Here is an 18,203-nt window from a genome sequence, read left to right as displayed (position 1 = left end):
CAAAAGGAATCAGTTATACATTTATCCACTCTTTTATAGGTTCTTTCCCATATAGGTCATTACAGAGTATTGAGTAGAGCTCCCTGTGCTTTATAGTAGGTCCTTAATAGTTATCTATTTTATGTATAGTAGTGTGTATATGCCAATCTCAAACTCCCAATTTATCCATCCCCCCTCCTTCTCTGCTGCTAACCATAAGTTTGTTTTCTGCATCTGTGACTCTATTTCTGTTTTGTAAATAAGTTCATTTGTACCTTTTTTTTTTTTGATTCCACATATAAAGAATATTATATAGTCTTTGTCTGACTTACTTCACTCACCCAATATGACAAACTCTAGGTCCATCCATGAAACTGTTAATGAATGGCATTATTTTGTTCATTTTTATGACTGAATAACATTCTATTGTATACATGTACCACATCTTCTTTATGCATTCAACCATCAATGGACATTTAGGTTGTTTTTCTCTCCTGACTGTTGTAAATAGTGTTGCAGTAAACATGGAGGTGCATGAAACTTTTCACACTACTTTTCTCTAGAAATATGTGCAGGAGTGGGAATGCTGGATGAAATGGTAGCTCTATTCCAGTTTTTTAAGGAACCTCAACTCTGTTCTCCATAGTAGCTGTACAAATTGACATTCCCACCAACATTGTGGAAGCATACCCTTTTCTCCACACTATCTCCAGCATTTGTTGTTTGTAGATTTTTTTTTTTTTTTTTATGATGGCCATTCTGACTGGTGTGAGGTGATACCTCATTGCAGTTTTAATTTGCATTTCTCTAATAATAGTGATGTTGAGCATATTTTCTTTTCTTTTCTTTTTTTTTTTTTTTTTTTTTTTTTTTTTTTTTTTGGCTATCTCTATGTCTTCTTTGGAGAAATGTCTATTTAGATATTTCACCCATTTTTTAATTTGGTTGCTTGATTTTTTGGTATTGAGCTACATGAGCTATTTGCATATTTTGGAGATTAATCCCTTTTCTGTGGTGTCTTTTACAAATATTTTATCCCATTCTGTGGGTTGTCTACTCATTTTGTTTATGGTTATCTTTGCTGTGCAGAAGCTTTTAAGTTTTGTTAGGTCCCATTTGTTTAATTTTTTAATACATCTTTATTGGAATATAATTGCTTTACAATGTTGTGCTAGTTTCTGCTGTACAACAAAGTGACTCAGGTATATGTATATATATATATATCCCCACATCCCCTCCCTCTTGAGCCTCCCTCCCACCTTCCCTATCCCATCCCTCTAGGTCATCACAAAGGACTGAGCTTATCTTCCTACATGTGCAACAGCTTCCCACTAGCTGTCTATTTTATATTTTTGGTAGTGTATATAGGTTAATGCTACTCTCTCACTGTGTCCCAGTTTCCCCTTCCTGCCTCCCGTATCCTCTAGTCCATTCTCTACATCTACATCTTTATTCCTGCCCTCCAACTCTGTTCATCAGTACCATTTTCTAAATGTCCATTGACACATGACTGGATAAAGAAGATGTGGTACATATATACAATGGAATATTACTCAGCCATAAAAAGGAATGAGACTGAGTTATTTGTAGAGAGGTAGATGGACCTAGAGACTGTCCTACAGAGTGAAGTAAGTCAGAAAGAGAAAACAAATTCAATATGCTAATACATATATATGGAAACAATTTGTTTATTTTTGTTTTTATTTCCATTACTCTAGGAGGTGGGTTCAAAAAGATCTTACTGTGATTTACGTCAGAGAGTGGCTCTGCCTGTGCTTTCCTCTAAGAGTTTTACAGTATTGGGCCTTACATTTAGGTCTTGAGTCCATTTTGAGTTTATTTTTGTGAATGGTGTTAGGGACTGTTCTACTTTCATTCTTTGACATGTAGCCATTGAGTTTTCTCAGCAACGCTTGTTGAAGAGACTGTCTTCCCCATTGTATATTCTTGCCTCCTTTGTCATAGGTTTGGTGACCATAGGAGCATGGGTTTATCTCTTGGCTTTCTATTCTGTTCCATTGATCTATATTTCTGTTTTTGTTCCAGTGCCATACTGTTTGATTACTGTAGCTTTGTAATATAGTCTGAAATCAGGGAGCCTGATTCCTCTAGCTCTGTTTTTCTTTCTCAAGATTGCTTTGTCCTTTCAGTGTCTTTTCTATTTCCATATACACTGTAAATTTTTTTTATTCTAATTCCATGAAAAAAATGCTATTGGTAATTTGATAGGGATTACATTGAATCTGTAGATTGCTTTGGGTGGATTATTCCAATCTAAGAACACGATTTATCTCTCCAACTCTGTGTTATCTTTTATTTCTTTCATCAGTGTCTTACAGTTTTCTGAGTACAGGTCTTCTGCCTCCTTGCATAGTATACCTAGGTATTTTATTCTTTTTGTTGCAATGGTAAATGGGGTTATTTCCTTAATTTCTCTATCTGATCTTTTGTTGTTAGCATATAGGAATGCAGGAGATTTCTGTGAATTGATTTTGTATCCTGCTAATTTACCAAATTCATTGATGAGATCTAGAAGTTCTCTAATTGTATGTTTAGGATTTTCTATTTTACCATTATGTTATCTGCAAACAGTGATGGTTTTACTTCTTCTTTTCAAAATTGGATTCCTTTTATTTATTTTTATTCTCTGGTTACTGTGGCTAGGGCTTCCAAAACTATGTTGAATAAAAGTGTCAAGAGTGGATATCCTATCTTGTTCCTGATCTTAGAAGAAATACTTTCAGGTTTTGACCACTAAGAATGATATTTTCTGTGGTTTTGTCATATATGGCTTTTATTATGTTGATGTAGATTCCCTCTATACCCAACTTCTGGAGAGTTTTTATCATAAATAGGTGCTAATTTTGTCAAAACCTTTTTCTGCCTCTGTTGAGATGATCATATCAATTTTATTCATCAGTTTGTTAATGTGTATCACATTGATTGATTTGTAGATATTGAAGAATCCCTGGGATAAATCCCACTTAATCATGGTGTATAATCCTTTTAATGTGCTGTTGCATTCAGTTTGCTAGTATTTTGTTGAGGACGTTTGCATCTATGTTCATCAGGGCTATTGGTCTGTAATTTTGCTTTTTTGTGATATCTTTGCTTTTGGTATCAGGGTGATGGTGGCATCATAGAATGAGCTGGAGAGTGTTCCTTTCTCTGTAATTTTTTGGAATAGTTTTAGAAGGATAGGTGTTAAGTCCTCTCTAACTGTTTCATAGAATTTGCATGTGAAGCCAACTGGTCCTGGATTTTGCTTGCTGGAAGATTTTTATTTATTTATTTATTTATTTTGAAAAAGAAGTTTAGCCTTTTATTGATTGTTAGCAGTTTGCAATTGTTTTATGTAAAAGTTTTGTTTCTTTTTCTTTTTCTTTTCTTTTTTGGTCTTTCTATTTACCTCCATTTTACTTTATTTTTTTAAGCTCTATATTGGAATATACTTGTTTTACACGCTTGTACCAGTTTTTGAGGTACACCAAAGTGAATCAGCTGTATTTATACATATCTCCCCATATCCCCTCCCTCATGCGAATCCTTCTCACTTTCCGTGCCCTGGCCCTCTAAGGCATCACCCATCATTGAGCTGATCTTGCTTTGTTATACAGCAACTTCCCACTAGTTATCTATTTTACACTTGGTAGTGTATACATGTCTATGCTACTCTCTCACTTCATTCCAGCTTCCCCTTCGACCCCCCAACCCTGTGTCCTCCAGCCCATTCTCCTTATCTGCATCTTTATTCTTACCCTGTCACTGGGTTCATCAGTACCATTTTTTTAGATTCCATATAAAGGAGTTAGCGTATGGTATTTGTCTTTCTCTTTCTGGTTTACTTTGCTCTGTATGACAGTCTCTAGGTCTATCCACCTCATTACAGTCTCTAGGTCTATCCACCTCATATAGCTCCATCTCACTTCTTTTTTCAATTAATTAATTAATTATTTAATCTATTTTATTGGTTGTGTTGGGTCTTTTATTTGCTGTACTCAGGCTTTCTTCAGTTGCGGTGAGTGGGGGCTACTCTTCGTTGTGGTGTGCGGGCTCCTCATTGCCCTGGCTTCTCTTGTTGTGGAGCACAGGCTCTAGGAGCATGGGCTTCAGTAACTGCAGCACATGGGATCAATAGTTGTGGCTCACAGGCTCTAAAGCACAGGCTCAATAGTTGTGGCACACGGGCTTAGTTGCTCCGTGGCATGTAGGATCTTCCTGGATCAGGGATCGAACCAGTGTCCCCTACATTGGCAGGTAGATTCTTAACCACTGTGCCACCTAGGAAGTCCTCATTTCTTTTTATGGCTGAGTAATATTGCAATGTATATATGTGCCACATCATCTTTATCCACTCATCTGTTGATGGTCATTTAGGTTGCTTCCATATTCTGGCTATTGAAAATAGTGCTGCAGTGAATATTATGGTATGTGTTTCTTTTTGGATTATGGTTTTGTCTGGGTATATGCCCAGTAGTGGGGTTACTGGATCATATGGTAGTTCGATTTGTAGTTTTTTAAGGAACTTCCAAACTGTTTTGCATAGCGGCTATACCAACTTACATTCCCACCAACAGTGCAGGAGAGTTCCCTTTTCTCCACACCCTCTCCAACATTTGTTGTTTCTAGATTTTTTGATGATGGCCATTCTGACTGGTGTGAGGTGATATCTCATTGTGGCTTTGACTTGCATTCCTCTAATGATTAGTGATGTTGAGCATCTTTTCATGTGTTTGTTGGCCATCTGCATGTCTTCTTTGGAGAAATGACTATTTAGGACCTCTGTCCATTTGTGGATTGGGTTCTTTGCTTTTCTGGTATTAAGCTGTATGAGCTGCTTGTATATTTTGGAGATTAATCCTTTGTCAGTTGCTTCATTAGCAAATAATTTCTCCCCTTCTGAGGGTTGCCTTCTTGTCTTGTTTATGGTTTCTTTCACTGTGCAAAAGCTTTTAAGTTTCATTAGGTCCCATTTGTTTATTCTTGATTTTATTTCCATGATTCTAGGAGATGGGTCAAAAAGGATCTTGCTTTGATGTATGTCAATAGAGCATTCTGCTTCTGTTTTCCTCTAGGAGTTTTATAGTGTCTGGCCTTACATTTAAGTCTTTAATGCATTTTGAGTTTATTTTTGTTTATGATAATAGTGTTCTAATTTCTTTCTTTTACATGCTTCTGTCCAATTTTCCAAGCACCACTTATTGAAGAGGCTGTCTTTTTTCCATTGTATATTCTTGCCTCCTTTGTCAAAGATAAGGTGTCCATATATTTTTGGGTTTACTTCTGTGTTCTCTCTTCTGTTCCACTGATCTTCCTTTCTATTTCTGTGCCAGTACCATAATGTCTTGATCACTGTGGCCTTGTAGTATAATCTGAAGTCAGGAAGCCTAATTCCACCAACTCCATCTTTCCTTGTCAAGATTGTTTTGGCTATTTGAGGTCTTTTGCATTTCTATGCAAATCATAAGATTTCCTGTTCTAGTTCTGTGAAAAATGCTGTTGGTAATTAGATAGAAATTGGATTGAAATGGTAAATTGCTTCGGGTAGTATGGTCAGTTTCACAATGTTGATTCTTCCAATCCAAGTACATGGTATGTCTCTCCATCTGTTTGTGTCATCTTTGATTTCTTTCATCAGTGTCTTATAGTGTTCTGCATACAGGTCTTTTACCTCCCTAGGCAGCTTTATTCCTTGTATTTTATTATTTTTGTTGCTATGGTAAATGGAAGAATTTCCTTAATTTATCTTTCTGCTTTTTTGTTAGTGTATAGGAATGCAAGAGATTTTTGTGCATTAATTTTGTAACCTGCTACTTTACTAAATTCATCGATTAGTGCTAGCAGTTTTCTGGTAGAACATATTGGGTTTTCTATGTGTAATATAATGTCATCTGCAATGAGTGACAAATTTATTTCTTCTTTCCCAATTTGGATTCCTTTTATTTCATTTCTTCTCTGATTGCTGTGGTTAAAATGCCCAAGACTATGTTGAATAATAATGGTGAGAGTGGGCACCCTTGTCTTGTTCCTGCTCTTAGAGGAAATGCTTTCAGTCCTTCCCCATTTAGAACGATGTTGACTTTTGGTTTCTCATATATGGCTTTTATTATGTTGAGGTAATTTCCTTCTATGCCCATTTTCTGGAGAGGTTTTATCATAAATGGATGTTGAACTTTGTCAAAAGCTTTTTCTGCACCTATAGAGATAATTGTATGGTTTTTTCCTTCAACTTGTTGATACAGTGTATCAGATTGATTGGTTTGCATATATTGAAGAATCCTTGCATTCCAGGGATAAACCACACTTGATCATAGTGTATGATCTTTGTAATGTGCTGTTGGATTGTATTAGATAGTATCTTGATGAAGATTTTTGCATCTATATCCATCAATGATATTGGCCTGTCATTTTCTTTTATCATGACATCTTTGCCTGGTTTCGGTATCAGGGTGATAGTGGCCTTACAGAATGAGTTTGGGAGTGTTCCACCTTTTGCCATATTTTGGAAGAATTTGAGAAGCATAGGTGTTAGCTCCTCTCTGAATGTCAATTTGCCTGGTGAAGCCATCAGGCCCTGGGCTTTCATTTTTTGGAAGCGTTTTAATCACAGTTTCAATTTCAGTATTGTGACTGCCTTGTTCATATTTTCTATTTCTTCCTGGTTCAGTCTTGGAAGATTGTACTTTTCTAAGAATTTATCCATTTCTTCCAGGTTATCCAATTTATTGGCATATAGCTGCTTGCAGTAGTCTCTCATGATCTTTGGTACTTCTGTGGTGTGCATTGTTACTTCTCCTTTTTCAATTCTGATTGTGTTGATTTCTGTCTTCTCCCCTTTTTTCCTGATGATTCTGGCTAATGGTTTATGAATTCTGATTATCTTCTCAAAGAAACAGCTTTTAGTTTTACTGCTCTTTGCTATTGTTCCCTTCATTTCTTATTCATTTATTTCTGATCTAATCTTTATGATTTCTTTCCTTCTGTTCAATTTGTTGTTTCTTTGTTCTTCTTTCTCTAATTGTTTTAGGTGTAAGGTTAGGTTTTTTATTCCATATTTATATTGTTCCTTGAGGTAGGATTGTATTGCTATAAACTTCCCTCTTAGAACAGCTTTTACTGCATCCCATAGGTTTTGTGTGGTTGTGTTTTCATTGTCATTTCTTTCTAGGTATTTTTTGATTTCCTCTTTGATTTCTTCAGTGTTTCTTGGTTGTTTAATGGCATATTGTTTAGCCTCCATGTATTTGTATTTTCCACAGTTTTTTTTTTTTTTTTCAATTAATTGATATCTAGTCCCATGGCTTTGTGGTCAGAGAAGATGCTTGATATGATTTCAATTTTCTGGAATTTACCAAGGCTTGATTTGTGACCCAAGATGTGATCTATCCTGGAAAATGTTCCATGTGCACTTGAGAAGAAAGTGTGTTTTGTAGATTTTGGATGGAATGTCCTATAAATATGAATTAAGTCTAGATAGTCTAATGTGTCATTTAAAGCTTATGTGTCCTTATTTATTTTCTGTTTGGATGATCTTTCCATTTATGTAAGTGGAGCTTTAAAGTCTCCTACTATTATTGTGTTACTATTGATGTCCCCTTTTATGGCTGTTAGCATTTGCCTTATGTATTGAGGTGCCCCTGTGTTGGGTGCATAGATATTTACAATTGTTTTATGTTCTTCTTGGATGGATCCCTTGAGCATTATGTGTGTCCTTCCTTTTCCCTTGTAATAGTCTTTACTTTCAAGTCTAATTTGTCTGATATGAGCATTGCTACTCCAGCTTTCTTTTGACTTCCATTTGCATGGAATATCTTTTTCCATCTCTTTACTTTCAGTCTATATGTATCCCTTGGTCTGAAGTAGGTTTCTTGTAGGCAGCAGGTAGAAGGGTCTTGTTTTTGTATCTATTCAGCCAGTCTATGTCTTTTCATTGGCACATTTAATCCATTTACATTTAAGGTGATTATTGACATGTGTGTACCTATTACCATTTTCTTAATTGTTTTGGGTTTGTTTTTGTAGTTCTTTTACTTCTCTTGTTTTTGCTACTTAGAAAATTTCCTTTTGCAATTGTTGTAAGGCTGATTTGGTGGTGCTGAATTCTCTTCACTTTTGCTTGTCTGTAAAGCTTTTGACTTATTCATCAAATCCGAATGAGATTCTTGTTGGATAGAGTATTCCTGGCTGTAGGTTTTTCTCTTTCAGGACTTTCAGTATATCCTGCCATTCCTTTCTGGCCTGCAGAGTTTCTGCAGAAAGATCAGCTGTTATCCTTATGGGTTTTCCCTTATATATTATTTGTTACTTTTCTCTTGCTGCTTTTAATATTTTTTCTTTGTGTTTAATTTTCATTAGTTTGATTAATATGTGCCTCAGTATATTTCCCCTTGGGTTTATCCTGTATGGGTCTCCTTGCACTTCTTTAACTTGATTAATTATTTCCTTTCCCATGTTGGATTAGTTTTCCACTATAACCTCTTGAAATATTTTCTGAGACCTTTTCTTGTTTTCTTCTTCTTCTGGGATGCCTATGATTCAAATGTTGGTGTACTTAATGTTGTCGCCAAGCTCTCTGAGACTGTCTTCCATTCTTTTTTTTTCTTTTTTTCTTTTTTCCTGCCCTGTGGCAGTTATTTCCCCTATTCTATCTTCCAACTCATTTTTCGTTCTTCTGCCTCAGTTATTCTGCTGTTTATACTATCTAGAATATCTTTAACTTTAGTCATTTTGTTGTTCATCATTGTTTGTTTGCTTTTTAGTTCTTCTGAGTGCTTTTAAACTTTTTCTTGTATTTTCTCTATTCGTTATTGAGATTTTGGATCATCTTTACTCTCATTACTTTGAATTATTTTTCAGGCATTTTTCCTATTTCCTCTTCATTTATTTGGTTTGATTTTTTTTTTCTTGCTCCTTTGCCTGCAAGGTGTTTGTTTTCTCGTTTTGTCTAATTCATAGGATTTTCTGTCTCCTTCTCCTTTCCTGCCTAATAGTAATTCTTCTGGTTTCTGCTCTATGCCCCCTATGGTGGGATTTGTCCAGTGTCTTGAGTATGGTTCCTGGTGGGGTGTCTGGTGCCTGCTTTCCAGTGTGTGGCTCTGTGTCTTTTCTCTCTGATGAGCAGGACTGTTTCAGGAGGTGTGTTTTAGAGTATCTGTGAGATTAATGTGGTTTTAGTTAGTCTCTGTGCTGATAGGTGGGTTTGTGTTCCTGTCTTGTTTGCAGTTAGCTGTGAGGTGTCCAGCACTGGCAGTTGCAGACAGTTGGATGAAACTGGGTTTTAGACTCTGATACAGGGCTCTTTGAGAGTTCCCTGCAGTTAATCTTCCCTGTGGCTGAGGACTCCCTAGTCATCTAGCATCCTGGATTCCGTGTTTCCTCCCCAGAGCCTCCTACTTGAATTTTGATTGAGTATTTCAGACTTCAGTGGTTGCCTTTTCTAACAATAAAAGGGTTTTAAGAAGACTGTCCAAGCCCCAGACTAATGGCAGAGTGTTGAGTGAAACAAATACTAAATCAAGAAAATACCTACATGCACAAGACACACAAATACCAAATCCAGTAGAACATAGGGCACTAGAAAGACCTGAAAGAACAACCCCAGTGTGCAATCAGGCAATCAAAGAGTAAACCAGCAAAAACTCAAAACCAAAAAACAAACAAACAAAAAACACTACACACACACAAACACAAATCCAGGAAAGTTTTGAAAGCTAGAATCAAATACAATAAAGAGCAAAAGTACAACCAGATAGACAGAAGATTCCCAAAGCAAAACCAGACAATTATACTTAGAACTAAGATAAAGACCAAACCTAATAATAAAAACCAAAGCAGTGTGTCATCTGGAGAATAAAGCAAGGAAACAGAGTGGACTGATAATTTGATTATTATTATATTAAGATATAATAAACTAAAAAAGTATAGAATACAGGGCAGCAGAAGACTGTAGTGTGACTGGAAATATGAAAAGAAAAAGAGAAAAAATAGAAATGTATAAAAGATAGAGAAGGAAAGAAGGTAGGTTAAGTAAAGTCAGTATTACAAAAAACTTAGCAAGAAATAGAAATATATAAAAATTCTAAAAATAAAAATAGAAGAAAAAATAGAAAAGAAAGAAAAATATGTTATAGAATGTGTAGATCCCTTAGGACTAAGATTGTAATTAATAAAAACAAAACAACAACAACAAAAACCCACACACAAACAATGTATATCCAGATAAATTTTGAAAGCAAGGATCAAATATAATAAAGAGCAAGAGTACAACCAGAAACACTGAAGGTTCACAAACCAAAATAAGACAATTATAATCAGAACTAAGATAAGGACCAAACCTAATAATAAAAACCAAAGCAGTGTGTCATCTGGAGAATAAAGCAGGGAAGTGAAGCAGAGTGATAATTAATATACTTATAATGATTATAAGTATATTAAGATAAAATAAACTAAAAATAGATAGAAGACAGGGCAACAGAAGAGCATAGTGTGAATGGAAATATGAAAAGAAAAAGAAAAAAAATAGAAATGCATAAAAGATAGAGAAGAAAAGAAGGTAGTAGAGATACAGTCAGCAGCACAAAAAACTTAGCTAGAAATAGAAATATATAAAAAGGCTAAATTTAAAAATAGAATAAAAATAGAATAAAAAATATATTATAAAACATGTAGATACCTTAGGACTAAGATTGTAATTAATTTAAAAAAAAAGCTAGAACTGACCCCAGAATGGACCAGATCAATAGAATTAATAATAATATTTCTGTTTCCTTGGGGTCTCAGCTGCAAGTGTCCTTCTTCCTGCCTTCAGCTTTTTGTATTACTCTGCAACCAGCAGAGCTTCCTTTATTGTTCATCTGTAAGCACTGGTGTGCAGGGAGAGAGAGGAAACAATAGTGGCTCATTCCCCTGGGAGTAAGTGAGCAGTAGCACCCTGCCTGGGTCATGGTGGCCCAGTCAGTGGTGGCTGTGCCTATTGCAGAGGGAAGCCAGCAGCTCAGGCTGAGAGAGCAACTACAAACATGGCTCCTCACCCCTGCATATGACTCTGCAGTGGTGCCCTGCCTGGGTCACAGTGGCCCAGGTGGTGGTAGCAGTGCCTGTTGCAGAGGGAAGTCAGCGGCTCAGGTGTAAACAGAATGTCTCCAGAGCTGGGCCACTCTGCAGATTTTTGGCTCTCAGCTGCAATCAGTCTAGGCCAGCCCCTTCCGGGGGCCTTTGTTATCCCTGACTGTGATAGCCAGGCCCAGAGTGTGTCCTCCTTTGTCTGTCACAGGCACCAAGAGAGACTTCAACTGTGCTTCCTTGTTGGAAGATTTTTAATCACATTTTCAATTTCAGTACTTCTGATTGGTCTGTTCATATTTTCTATTTCTTCCTTGTTCAGTCTTGGAAGGTTATACCTTTTTAAGAGTTTGTCCATTTCTTCTAGATTGTCTATTTTATTGGTATGTAGCTGCTTGCAGTGTTCTCTTATGATCCTTTGTATTTCTCTGGTGTCAGTTGTGATTTCTCCTTTTTCATTTCTAATTTTATTGATTTGAGTCTTCTCCCTATTTTCCTTGGTTTATCTGACAAATGGTTTATCAGTTTTGTTTATCTTCTCAAAAAAGCAGCTTTTAGTTTCATTGATGTTTTCATTTTTTGTCTCTATTTTATTTATTTCTGCTCTGATCTCTGTGATCTCTTTTCTTCTACAAACATTTTTTGTTTATTTTTCTTTTCCTAGTTGCTTTAAGTGTAAGGTTAGGTTGTTTATTTGAGATTTTTCTTGTTTCCCGATATAAGATTGTAAATTGCTGTAAGCCTCCCTCTTATAACTGCTTTTGCTGTATCCCATAGCTTTTGGATCTTTGTGTTTTCATTTTAATTTGTCTCTAGGTATTCTTTGATTTCCTCTTTTATTTCTTTAATGATCCATTGGTTGCTTAGTAACATACGTTTAGTCTCCATGTGTTTGTGTTTTTTACAGTTTCTTTTCCTGTGATTGATTTCTAAACTCACAGCTTTGGGGTCAGAAAATATGCTTGATATGATTTCACTTTTCTGAAATTTACTGAGGCTTGATGTGTGGCCCAACAGATGATCTATCCTGGAGAATGCTCTATGTGCACTTGAGGAGAAAGTGTATTCTGCTGCTTTTGGATGGACTGTGCTATAGATATCAATTAAATCTATCTGGTTTAATGTGTCATTTAAGGCTTATGTTTCCTTATTAATTTTCTGTCTGTGTGATCTGCCCATTGGCGTAAGGGGAGTGTTAAAGTCCCAAGTTTCTGTTTCTGGGCTGTGTTTCTGATCTGTGGTGTAAGGTAGGCAAGATTGAAGCACTCACACTGGGGAAGAAGAACCTGAGTATTCTTTCTCTGGAGCTGTTCACCTGTGGGTGTGTTCTGTTTTGTCACCTTCACCTGTTGTGTGAGTTCTCAGATTACATGTTGTTGGCATGACTTTCAGCCCCACCTTAACTGTGGGTATGCCAGTAATTGGCCCTGGTGTCTCTCAGACATTGTTTTCACCAGGCCACCAGCATAGATCCATTGAAGTTAGGTCCCAGGACTCCAGTAAGCATGGATCTGGACCCACTGTGGGTGCTATGGTGGCAGCTGAGCCTTTGCTCTGTTCTATTCCCTGTGTGTACATGCCCACAAAATGTATAGCTGTTAAAGCTAGACCCTTCTTGTCTACAGGAGCACTTGTTGTCTGTTCATGTGTTCCGTAGGTGCTGAGTTTACAAGGCTGGCCATAGGGGAGTCAATTCATGGTTTGCACAGCTGTGAGGAGAGATTTCAGCTTTTCTTCCTTAGTTGCATAGCCCCTGGGGCTCAGCTATGCTTTCAACACCACCTCAACTTGTGGGCTACTCACATGGATCTTCTCCCAAAGGCTGCCCTGGAGTATAGGTGTTTGCCCTGGCCAGGAGGGAGCATGGAGGTGGTGGTGGTCAAGGTCATGGCAGCACCTACTATGGCTGGAATAGGGCACTGAGGAGGAGACAGTAGCTGCTGTGGTCATGGGAGCCCAATAGAGATGGGTCAGTCAGGGTGCCAGTGACTGCATGCTCAAGAGAGCTGGCCCTGGTGGGAGCCCTTCCTTGTGTCCAGGATGCAGGGGCTGGCATGTGTGGAGAGAGGCTGCAATGGTGGTCCTGCCCCTTCCGTGTCATTCAACAATGGCACTTCACTTCTGTGATGCTCCATGTTTCCTTCACAAGCATTCCTGGTTGTGGATTTCCTCACCCCCATCCCCTCAGGCTGTCTCATCTCAGCCAACAGCAGTCCTTTCCCTGGGTTTTCTCTCCAAACCCCATGTTCCAACACCCAGCTGCTGTCTGCACCAGTGGAAACACATACTTCAATAGACCCCAAAGCTCTCCTGTCCCAACTGATCTCCCCACCAGTGAGGGGACTTTCCCAGAATCAGGAAACTCTCTTCTACTTCAGCTCCCCCTCCCCCAACCAGGGGTGCAGGTCCTATCTTGGGTCCTCTCTTCTTCCTTTTCCCTCTTGTTTTCTTTCATCCTACCCAGGCATGCAGGGATCTTTTTTGTCCTTTTAGGTATCTGAGGTCCTCTGCTAGTGTTCAACTGGTTGTCTGTGACAATTGTTTCATTTGTAGAGGTATTCTTAATGGATTTATGGAGAGAGATGAATTCTATGTCTTCCTCCTCCTCACCCATCTTGACTCATCTCTTTTATTCTGTGTTTCAATGAAAGTTGAATAAAATAAATCATAATTATTACATTCCAAAAGAAAATAAGAAATTTTGATCTTTTGTGCATTATCTCTACTCTCTGCACATAATATTTTGTAGTAAAATATTTATATAAGAACCATATACCCCAATCAAACTGTGATATATAGTCATAATGATCACATTCCACTAACTGGTTTCTTGTAAACAGATTTTATTTAATTTTTCATCGTCTGCTTTCAGGCAGGGGTTATATACCCACAAGATCAAGCATATTAATAACTAGCTAGGTCAGAAACCAACCAAACTGGGGCATATAATATCATGAAAGTAAACAGACAATTCAAGGATAAATTTGCCATATTGAGAAATTAAGTGTAAGTGAATTCCTGAACAAACCAGTGGATTCTTTTTAGTTTTGCTACTTTTTTTCACAAAATTAACTTTCACAATTTAAAGTGAGGAAGCTTTCAGTAAGTTAATGTACAATTAATTGAACTAATCAATAATCTTCTATTAGCATACAAAATATAATTCTAAATCCACAAATTGATTTTAGAACTGTAAAATATAGTATAACACTCAGCATTACAAAAGAGGAAACTGAGACCCAAAATAAGTGGTATATCCCCACAAATACACAACTAGTGAATGAACAGGTAGGCCACAGATCTCTTAACTTTCAGCTCAGTTATTTTTGCTTTACTAGCATTCTGTCATTACCTTACTATAAATGCTTCCATCCTTTATCCAGATCATATTTATATATTCCAATATAATTTTAAGATGTGCTGTCCAGTGGAGCATAGAACATGTTTTACTCATGGATATGACAGGGCAAGTCCTCCACAATTATTTGTATTCAATGGCCCTGGAAATTAATAGAGTTAATATTATTCATAGACAATCTAGTATAGAAAACCTTGTGAGTTATATGATGGCTTTATTATAACCATAAAGATCTTTATGTTTCTCAATAATTAGCATTTGAAAGGAATAAACACTGCTCTGATCCAGATGGGAAAAATCAACATTAGTTTAAATATGCTTATTGTGCTTATAAATATTGTTATAAATGGCAAAGCATCAACAAATCATGATAATTAATATTTTATTCAAATGTTTTTAAATATCCAAGTCTAGTACTAACACAATATTTTCATATTTTTTCCATTAAGTTGTAATATTTAGGGCTAATACACTGCGATTTAAGCAATGGGAAAATTGATGGGTGATAACCTAACCCAAGTGTCTTATTATTTGTTTTTGCTTTTTTTCAAATATAGTACAATCTACTCAGGATAATATGTGAATCAGTTAATTTTACAAGATAAATGTTTCTGTAATATAAATATAATTGTACCAGATATTAAGAAATAATTTCTTTATAAATATTTTTGAAGTATTATAAATACATTGATTTTAGAAATTTTTTACAAACATGCTTTAATGAAAAAGATTACACTCAAAATATCTAAAACATAAACTATTTCATAAATTTTTATATTTAAAATATTAAGTGGGGAAAGCTACTTAAAGTGATTAAAAGATCCTATATTTTAAATGCAAATGTATAGTACATTTTATGTGTAAGGATGTCAATTTAACAATGTAAAGCATACAATATGCATTTATATATAATTTTATATTACTTATTATTCATATAAATACATTGTATTTTACATTATTTATATATGTATATTTGGGAAATTAGTTAAAAGCATGATATTTTTGACATATTTTTCAAATTTGATACTTAGAAAATTTTAAAGTAAATATCTTTAATTTATCTTCTTGTTCTCAAACATACTCTTTTTGTAAAAAAACTAGAGAAACCACACATGAAGTACACTAAGGCCTTTCAGACAGCTACCCTTCAAAAATAAAAATAAAAAGTGCTATGGAATAAGCCTGGAAAGTTGCATATTCAGAATTTAAACAGACAAATTTCAAAAGAAAAATCAATTGACTTGGAATGAAGCTTAACCTTATAAATACTGGTCACCAATTGGCAAGGCCCACAATCCTTTCAGACAGAGTTTAGATATTGTGCATTTTTTTAGTCTCCAATTCAAATAGGTCATTCTAAACATTTAATTTCAATTATACACATATATATTTTATCTTTGCAACCCTTTTGCCACATTCAAAAATTGTAATTTTCTCCATACATTATTTATCATTTCATTACTGTTTTCAAGATATTTGTGTGCTTCACATATTGTTTTATTTAACTTAAATTCTTTCATAAATTCCAGGTTCTACTCCATAAGTGGCCTCCCCTAACTATGTGGATGGTACTATCTCACAGCATGACTTGTCCAATACAGTCTAGTCAAACCTTTCCTTATACCATTTTCGGTGTAGTTGTTCAATCTACTTACCCTATTTAAAAATGTCTTCCTAGCTTGCCTTCTTCATCCATGACATGTTTTATAAATTATTTCTGTAGTTTATTCCCACATCTTTTCCCCATTTTCACCACATTCTGATTACTTCCTTGATTATTAACCTCTTAGAAAAACAGAGTCCACAATATAATGTTCTTGTTTTTGGTCTCTAAATATACCCACACTGAAAATATTATTCCTTTGACATGAGGAACTGACTAATTTGTTATTTTCTCTTCTCCCTCCCATCTTCTGTTCTCTCTCTCCATTTAAAAAAAAAAAAACCTGCACATAATGCTTTCTCAGGAACTGAACCAAAGGAATATATGTCTTTTTCAAACATTTAAACAATCTAAACACTTAGCCAATTATTAACTCAATTTTTTTTTTATTTCATTCTTATAGTTTGTGGTGACCTATTCTTGGGAATGAAGAAATTTGATGAGTATATTTCTGTCAATTAATGCTTTTATATATTACTACATACTATGTCATATCCTTAATAAATATCTAAGTCTAGGACAAATGCGGTATTTTATTATGATTTTTAAAGGTAAGGCACCTAGGCTTCAGTAGTTTGCAGAACACAGGCTCAATAGTTACGGCTCAGGGGCTCTAGAGCGCAAGCTCAGTAGTTGTGGAATGGGCTTACTTGCTCTCTGGCATGTGGGATCTTCTCAGATGAGGGATGAACCCCTGTCCCCTGCATTGGCAGGCAGATTCTTAACCACTGAGCCACCAGGGAAGTCCGAGCTGCTGTTATTTTAGATCTGTTATTTATTCACAGCCAAACCTAACCTAATTCCAAAAGTACTCACATATTCTGAGAAGACGACAAAGAACGGAGTGACCAGGTCTTTAATTCCCTAGACATACCCACTGGTGTTGGATGGCCCAAATAAATAGAATTATTTCAAAGATCTCCTGTACTAGTGGTTGCTGGAACAATGGAATGAAGATTCTTTGAAATATCAACGTGAATCTGTCTTAGGTATCCTGGTGATGTTCCTCATTTCCAGAGTCATAATACTGTTCAATGAAGCCAAAATATTCCTCCCGCTTCTGCTGCAAGGAAAATTTCCTCCTCTTGATATTTGCTGGGAGATAGCCCAACAGGAATCTCTAGGGTACAGGTCAAACCTCCCTGGGAACCCCTGGCCAGCTACACTTCCTCAGTTCATCTAAGTCAGTGTTGTGACTGGAGAGAAGCTGATGGAAATTTTCTAGGCTGGTTTTCCCCCGGACAGTCATAGGGGTTCCCCAGAAGCGTTCTGGTCCAAGATCCGGGCAACAGGGGATGATGGGCAGGAGAGGGAGTGACTGCTGTTTGTGGAGTGGCTTCCTCAGGTATGTATCACTGGAATTTCTGGACTGCTGGTTGCCACTGCTGGACTTTATGACCTTGTAGCTGGCAGGAACATTGGATGTTGTTGACCGGGATCATTCTGGTTTCACCCTCAGCTTGCTATAATTTTCTAGCACTTGGGAAGCAACTTTTGAGTTCAGAGTTTGGAAAGAAGGAGAAGATAAGTCCTCTTCTTCATCATCACCAATGTCCCAAGCATCACTGGTGTTCCCAGCAAACTCATGAAAACTTGAGGCCTTCTTATTCTTTAAAGGAACAGTGTTGACTTTTGACTTTTCTCTAATGATGTTTTTGGTGAGCGGAGCATTCAGAGGAGGGTGCTATGCTCCATACACAGGCTGGATGCTCCCCGGTAGCTTGGCACTTCTCTTCCAAAACTGATTGCTGTTCTCTGTGGCCATTTTGGCCGCCAAGAGAAGGCCTTGTAGGTAAGCCAGGGGGTTACCTAGTGAGATGCCCCCAGGACCCTGCAATCTCAGGTCCAGCCCAGGCCACTTCCCCGCTGCCAGTCATCAACTCCCAGATCCTGGGCGAGCCATCTTGGATGTCTCTCCTTCACTTCTAATTCATTAGTTAGAAATGATTAGGCCTGATTAATCTGATACATAAATATATAAATAAGTTATATATTGCTATTCCCACCCCCCCAGTATCCCAATTCAAACAATGTATTACCTTAATATGCTTGCTACATTCTAAATGTCTGTACTCTTTTTCTACAAGATCTTTTGAGGTGTAACATACATAATGTTCAATGTGAGACCTAGGATAATATGAA

The 18,203-nt window shown here is 36.6% G+C and overlaps 1 pseudogene; it reads right to left on the bottom strand.

Annotated features, from left to right (window-relative positions):
* Positions 1 to 16,832: 16,832 nt before the first annotated feature.
* Positions 16,833 to 17,826, bottom strand: LOC130835569 (TBC1 domain family member 22B-like; annotated as a pseudogene).
* Between the last annotated feature and the right edge of the window lie 377 nt (positions 17,827 to 18,203).

This window comes from Hippopotamus amphibius, chromosome 14 (assembly GCF_030028045.1).
Source record: "Hippopotamus amphibius kiboko isolate mHipAmp2 chromosome 14, mHipAmp2.hap2, whole genome shotgun sequence".
Classification (NCBI taxonomy): domain Eukaryota; kingdom Metazoa; phylum Chordata; class Mammalia; order Artiodactyla; family Hippopotamidae; genus Hippopotamus; species Hippopotamus amphibius.
The sequence above is the reverse complement of the archived record's forward strand: the minus strand, read 5'-3'. Positions and strand labels throughout refer to the sequence as shown.